General features: G+C 43.0%; 1 long non-coding RNA gene across 1 annotated transcript; it reads left to right on the plus strand.

The window, feature by feature from the left end:
• Positions 1–2306: 2306 nt before the first annotated feature.
• Positions 2307–7486, plus strand: LOC127920835 (uncharacterized). Its single transcript, XR_008107632.1, has 3 exons — positions 2307–2430; positions 6967–7215; positions 7363–7486. It is a non-coding gene; the product is annotated as an uncharacterized LOC127920835 (long non-coding RNA).
• Positions 7487–7869: the final 383 nt, after the last annotated feature.

Below are 7869 nucleotides of genomic sequence, written 5' to 3' on the forward strand. Positions count from 1 at the left end.
TAGATAGGGTCACAGTAGCATGGAGCAGGAGCAGATAGGGTCACAGTAGCATGATGCAGGAGTAGATAGGGTCACAGTAGCATGGAGCAGGAGTAGATAGGGTCACAGTAGCATGATGCAGGAGTAGATAGGGTCACAGTAGTATGATGTAGGAGTAGATAGGGTCACAGTAGTATGGAGCAGGAGTAGATAGGGTCACAGTAGCATGGAGCAGGAGTAGATAGGGTCACAGTAGCATGATGCAGGAGTAGATAGGGTCACAGTAGCATGGAGCAGATAGGGTCACAGTAGCATGATGCAGGAGCAGATAGGGTCACAGTAGCATGGAGCAGGAATAGATAGGGTCACAGTAGCATGGAGCAGATAGGGTCACAGTAGCATGGAGCAGATAGGGTCACAGTAGCATGGAGCAGGAATAGATAGGGTCACAGTAGTATGGAGCAGATAGGGTCACAGTAGCATGATGCAGGAGTAGATAGGGTCACAGTAGCATGGAGCAGGAGTAGATAGGGTCACAGTAGCATGATGCAGGAGTAGATAGGGTCACAGTAGCATGGAGCAGGAGTAGATAGGGTCACAGTAGCATGGAGCAGGAGTAGATAGGGTCACAGTAGCATGATGCAGGAGTAGATAGGGTCACAGTAGCATGGAGCAGGACTAGATAGGGTCACGGTAGCATGGAGCAGGAGTAGATAGGGTCACAGTAGTATGGAGCAGGAGTAGATAGGGTCACAGTAGCATGGAGTAGATAGGGTCACAGTAGCATGGAGCAGGAGTAGATAGGGTCACAGTAGCATGGAGCAGGAGTAGATAGGGTCACAGTAGTATGGAGCAGGAGTAGATAGGGTCACAGTAGCATGGAGCAGGAGTAGATAGGGTCACAGTAGCATGGAGCAGGAGTAGATAGGGTCACAGTAGTATGGAGCAGGAGTAGATAGGGTCACAGTAGCATGGAGTAGATAGGGTCACAGTAGCATGGAGCAGGAGTAGATAGGGTCACAGTAGCATGGAGCAGGAGTAGATAGGGTCACAGTAGTATGATGTAGGAGTAGATAGGGTCACAGTAGTATGGAGCAGGAGCAGATAGGGTCACAGTAGCATGGAGCAGGAGTAGATAGGGTCACAGTAGTATGGAGCAGGAGTAGATAGGGTCACAGTAGCATGGAGCAGGAGTAGATAGGGTCACAGTAGCATGGAGCAGGAGTAGATGGGGTCACAGTAGTATGGAGCAGGAGTAGATAGGGTCACAGTAGCATGGAGCAGGAGTAGATAGGGTCACAGTAGCATGGAGCAGGAGTAGATAGGGTCACAGTAGCATGGAGCAGGAGTAGATAGGGTCACAGTAGTATCATCTAGGAGTAGATAGGGTCACAGTAGTATGGAGCAGGAGTAGATAGGGTCACAGTAGTAAGGAGCAGGAGTAGATAGGGTCACAGTAGCATGGAGCAGGAGTAGATAGGGTCACAGTAGCATGGAGCTGGAGTAGGTAGGGTCACAGTAGTATGATCTAGGAGTAGATAGGGTCACAGTAGCATGGAGCAGGAGTAGGTAGGGTCACAGTAGCATGGAGCAGGAGTAGATAGGGTCACAATAGTATGATGATCTCCTGACCCCTCCTGTCTCAGCCTCCAGTATTTATGCTGCAGTAGTTTATGTGTCGGGGGGCTAGGGTCAGTCTGTTATATCTGGAGTACTTCTCCTGTCCTATTCGGTGTCCTGTGTGAATTTAAGTGTGCTCTCTCTAATTCTCTCTTTCTCTCTTTCTTTCTCTCTCTCGGAGGACCTGAGCCCTAGGACCATGCCCCAGGACTACCTGACATGATGACTCCTTGCTGTCCCCAGTCCACCTGGCCGTGCTGCTGCTCCAGTTTCAACTGTTCTGCCTTATTATTATTGGACCATGCTGGTCATTTATGAACATTTGAACATCTTGGCCATGTTCTGTTATAATCTCCACCCGGCACAGCCAGAAGAGGACTGGCTACCCCACATAGCCTGGTTCCTCTCTAGATTTCTTCCTAGGTTTTGGCCTTTCTAGGGAGTTTTCCCTAGCCACCGTGCTTCTACACCTGCATTGCTTGCTGTTTGGGGTTTTAGGCTGGGTTTCTGTACAGCACTTTGAGATATCAGCTGATGTACGAAGGGCTATATAAGTACATTTGAACTGAATGATGTAGGAGTAGATAGGGTCACAGTGGTGGGTTTTTAATAAGTGTACGGTTAGTTGGAAGGTGTTTTTCCCCTTTCCCATTGTCCCGTTTTGATTCACAAAGTATAATGGATTTATACGATAGTCCAGTTGGGGGTGGTAATGTAACATATTGTATGCCAACCGCCGTTAAACCCCACTGAAGAAGAAGAAGAACGACGACTCACTGTTGTGCTGTCAATATGCTCACCTTTGTATCCGTTTCAAATACATCACTACAGGTATGTAATAGCACGTTTACACTTTATAATATCGAAAGAACATGTCATAACATGTTAGGTAACAAACCTGTCAAGGTGTGATGACGTGTTATTTTTGTGTCAAGCCGAATGCGTGAAAAACGTGCTAAAAACACATCTAACGTTAGACTTTGGGTTTGATTTAATTAATATACAGTTCGACAATGTAATTTTCATAAAGATTCAATTCATTTGAGATTTCTGAGTTCGTTTTTTATACGTTATTGGTTTTCTGTAAAATGTTGTTCACAAGCTGGTAAAATGGCGTCGCATACTCGGTCAACAGACTAAAGTGCAGGCAGCCTCTTCGCTCTGGGAGACGGTAATGTGATGTCTAGATGGGATACAGCTTTTGTCAAATTAACTTCATATTGGACTTTTAGTAGCAGTTTAGGATAATTAACATAGCAGGTTATGATAATTCGGTTTGGGTTAGCTAAAATGTTAGGGTGAGCGAAAATGCAAAGAAAATCAACCTTTTGACGGTAATTTGACAAAAGCTGGATCCCTTCTAGCCATGACCCCGAAGTCCCGGGGCCTCGTTGCTAAACTGCATACATACAAAATATACCAGTAAACACGCGTGAGCCAGTTTTCACTCAAATGTTGGCACTTAGAAAAACTGAACTTGACGTGAGAATGTGGGTTCTCCAACCCTGTTCCTGCAAGGCTACTGTCCTGTAGGTTTTAACTCCAACCCTGTTCCTGCAAGGCTACTGTCCTGTAGGGTTTAACTCTAACCCTGTTCCTGCAAGGCTACTGTCCTGTAGGGTTTAACTCCAACCCTGTTCCTGCAAGGCTACTGTCCTGTAGGGTTTAACTCCAACCCTGTTCCTGCAAGGCTACTGTCCTGTAGGGTTTAACTCTAACCCTGTTCCTGCAAGGCTACTGTCCTGTAGGGTTTAACTCTAACCCTGTTCCTGCAAGGCTACTGTCCTGTAGGTTTTAACTCCAACCCTGTTCCTGCAAGGCAACTATCCTGTAGCGAAAACAAAAACCTACAGGAGGGTAGCTCTCCAGGAACAGGGTTGGAGTGAAAACCTACAGGAGGGTAGCTCTCCAGGAACAGGGTTGGAGTGAAAACCTACAGGAGGGTAGCTCTCCAGGAACAGGGTTGGAGTGTGAACCTACAGGAGGGTAGCTCTCCAGGAACAGGGTTGGAGTGAAAACCTACAGGAGGGTAGCTCTCCAGGAACAGGGTTGGAGCAAAAAACCTACTGGCGATTTAAGACTGAGACTCTTAGGGCCTCCCGAGTGGTGCAGTGGTCTAAGGCAATGCTAGCTGTGCCACTAGAGATTCTGAGTTTGAGTCCAGGCTCAGTCGCATCCGGCCGCAACCGGGAGACTCGTGGGGAGGCGCACAATTGTCCCAGCGTCATCCGGTTTAGGGGAGGGTTTGACCAGCAGGGATGTCCTTGTCCCATCGGGCACTAGCTACTGCTGTGGCGGGCCGGGACCAGACTTGCCTTAGCTGTTGGAAAAAGGTTTCTGGGAAATAGGTCAACCAGAGGGCTGGTAAATCTATTTATTCTAGGTACGGGATGTCACCTTCAGTGGCGGGAGATCAATGTGTTGTGTGACAGGTGTTCGGTTCTAACATGAACCGAGTACAACTCACGGACGATTAGTAAAGCTCAAACTAAGTGAATTCACCCAAAGGATCGAACAGCTGAACAGACAGACATTGTTCCACCAGTGTGTGTGTGTGTGTATACATACATACATACATACATACATACATACATACATACATACATACATACATACACACTAGAGGTCGACCGATTATGATTTTTCAATGCCGATACTGGTTATTGGAGGACCAAAAAAAGCCGATACCGATTAATCGTCTGTTTAAAAAAAATTAAAAAATAATATGTATTTTTTAAAATGTTTATGTATATATATTTGTAATAATGACAATTACAACAATACTGAATGAACAATGAACACTTCTATTTTAACTTAATATAATACATCAATAAAATCAATTTAGTCTCAAATAAATAACGAATCATGTTCAATTTGGTTTAAATAATGCAAAAACAAAGTGTTGGAGAAGAAAGTAAAAGTGCAATATGTGCTATGTAGAAAAGTTAACGTTTCAGTTCCTTGCTCAGAACATGAGAACATATGAAAGCTGGTGGTTCCTTTTAACACGAGTCTTCAATATTCCCAGGTAAGACGTTTTAGGTTGAAGTTATTATAGGACTATTTCTCTCTATACCATTTGTATTTCATTAACCTTTCACTATTGGAAGTTCTAATAGGCACTTTAGTATTGCCTGCCTAATCTCGGGAGTTGATAGGCTTGAAGTCATAAACAGTGCAATGCTTGAAACATTGCGAAGAGCTGCTGGCAAAACGCACAAAAGTGCTGTTTGAATGAATGCTTACGAGCCTGCTGTTGCCTACCACCACTCAGTCAGACTGCTCTATCAAATCATAGACTTAATTATAACATAATAACACACAGAAATACGAGCCTTAGGTCATTAATATGGTCAAATCTGGAAACTATCATCTCGAAAACAAGATGTTTAATCTTTCAGTGAAATACGGAACCGTTCCGTATTGTATCTAACGGGTGGCATCCATCAGTCTAAATATTCCTGTTACATTGTACAACCTTCAATGTTATGTCATAATTACCTAATATTCTGGCAAATTAGTTCGCAATGAGCCAGGCGGCCCCAACTGTTGCATGTACCCTGACTCTGTGTGCAATGAACGCCAGAGAAGTGACATCATTTCCCTGTTTAATATTGCCTGCTAACATGATTTTATGTTAGCTAAATATGCAGGTTTAAAAATATAAACTTCTGTGTATTGATTTTAAGAAAGGAATTGGTGTTTATGGTTAGGTACATTCGTGTAACGATTGTGCTTTTTTTTCTCGCAAATGTGCTTTTGTTAAATCATCCCCCGTTTGGCGAAGTTGGCTGTCTTTGTTAGGAAGAAATAGTCTTCACACAGTTCGCAACGAGCCAGGCGGCCCAAACTGCTGCATTTACCCTGACTCTGTTGCACAGAACGCAAGAGAAGTGACACAATTTCCCTTGTTAAAAGAAATTCATGTTTCAGGCAATATTAACTAAATATGCAGGTTTAAAAATATATACTTGTATATTGATTTTAAGGAGTTGTTGTTTATGGTTAGGTACACATTGGTGAAATGACAGTGCTTTTTTTCTCGACTGCGCTTGTTAAATCACCCGTTTGGCGAAGTCGGCTGTGATTCAATGATAAATTAACAGGCACCACATCGATTATATACAAAGCAGGACAAGCTAGATAAACTAGTAATATCATCAGCCATGTGTAGTTAACTAGTGATTATGTTAAGATTGATTGTTTTTTATAAGATACGTTTAATGCTAGCTAGCACCTTACCTTGACTCCTTGCTGCACTCGCATAACAGCTGGTCAGCCTGCCACACAGTCTCCTCGTGGAGTGCAATGTAATCGGCGTAAAAAAATGCTGATTACCGATTTGATATGAAAACAGCCCTAATTAATCGGCCATTCCTCTAATATATAGCTCAATATGGGTGGAGTCTCCTCCTCTCTAAACATGACATCTTTATTGTTAGGCAGGAAGTTTATTTTAATTTTTTACCTTTATTTTACTAGGCAAGTCAGTTAAGAACACATTCTTATTTTCAATGACGGCCTAGGAACAGTGGGTTAACTGCCTGTTCAGGGGCAGAACGACAGATTTGTACCATGTCAGCTCGGGGATTTGAACTTGCAACCTTTCGGTTACTAGTCCAACGCTCTAACCACTAGGCTACCCTGCCACCCCGAAGTTAAGTGATGTGGGTAATAAACTGTTCCTTCTCCCTTAATGGGACCTGTCCTTACCTCCTTTCCTCACTAAACCACCTCTGTCCACCCTTATCAGTGACTGCAACCATGTGATGGCCTTTCCTTCACTCAGTACATTACAAGCTTAATTGCCTCCACCATATAAATTCCTCCTACAGAGAACCATTAACTTCTGGCATAGAAAACAGACTATGGCCACCCGTCACATAAGTTGAGATGAACCAGGCTTTCTTCCTAGGTTCTGGCCTTTCTTGGGAGTTTTTCCTAGCCACCGTGCTTCTACACCTGCATTGCTTCCTGTTTGTGGGGTTTTAGACTGGGTTTCTGTACAGCACTTTGAGATATCAGCTGATGTAAGAAGGGCTTTATAAATACATTTGATTGGTTGATTTTCCTGAATATCAATCACAGTGCTGCCTAAAACATACTGCATCCTTGTACTAAATGTTTTTTTGTTGTTGTCATTTTATGCATTTAATTCAATTTCAGAAATGTATTATAGGTTATGTGCAGCAAGTGTGAAGTTGTCTAATGCGAATCAGTGAATGTTTTGTTGTCAAAGCTTAGCTACCTGATCTATTGAAATGAGATGATTTGAACGAGAGCAAATATAATATATTTTTAGAGAATAAAGAAAAGTGCCAGAACTGTCAAGACAGTAACTTTTTGCGTTTGTCTTTATTACTACAGGACGACTCCGATCAAGTCTGAGGCCGGTAACATCAACAGTGAGGACAAACCCAGCCTTCCTCTCTCCTTCCACACTGAGTCCAAACCTACAGTCACTGGGTCCTGATTGTGACAGTGGAGCCCAGTTTGCACTGCAGGATCCAGAGATGGCATCAGTGAAGCTGGAAGACTGCAGTCAAACACTGGAGCTGAATGTCAACATTAAAGATGAAGAAGAGGAGGAGGAGATTGGGACAACTGTATGTGATGGTAAGCACAGGTTCGATCCAGGGGTCAAAACGCGGACGATCAAAAAAGCAGAATTTTAAACCATTACCTGCATTTTATATTGAAAGTAAAGTGTTTCTTGCTTCAATAGATCAGGGATGTGCAACTACAGTGTGTTTTCCTTCACAGAAAACAGCTTCATTTCCATCCGATGACAACAGAACTGCAACACTCATTGACTAGCAGCCACACAAGCAAATGAGCTTACAATTTTTTTATTTATTTTTTATTTCACCTTTATTTAACCAGGTAGGTTAGTTGAGAACAAGTTCTCATTTGCAACTGCGACCTGGCCAAGATAAAGCATAGCAGTGTGAACAGACAACACAGAGTTACACATGGAGTAAACAATTAACAAGTCAATAACACAGTAGGAAAAAAAAGGGGAGTCTATATACAATGTGCAAAAGGCATGAGGAGGTAGGCGAATATGAAAAAAATATATGAAAAAGCAAGGTATATTATTTTTGTTTTTGCTAAAACGATACATGGTCATCATATTTCTAATGTTTATCATAGAAAGAATGTAGTCAGCTACATTTTCTGATCTAATGTGTTGATTGAAGTGAATCTGGCATTTTACTGGAGAAAAGTAGTCTGGCTACACCAAGAAAAGTACCACAGTAGCTCCACATC

The sequence above is a fragment of the Oncorhynchus keta genome, unplaced genomic scaffold (assembly GCF_023373465.1).
Source record: "Oncorhynchus keta strain PuntledgeMale-10-30-2019 unplaced genomic scaffold, Oket_V2 Un_contig_20852_pilon_pilon, whole genome shotgun sequence".
In the NCBI taxonomy this organism is placed as follows: domain Eukaryota; kingdom Metazoa; phylum Chordata; class Actinopteri; order Salmoniformes; family Salmonidae; genus Oncorhynchus; species Oncorhynchus keta.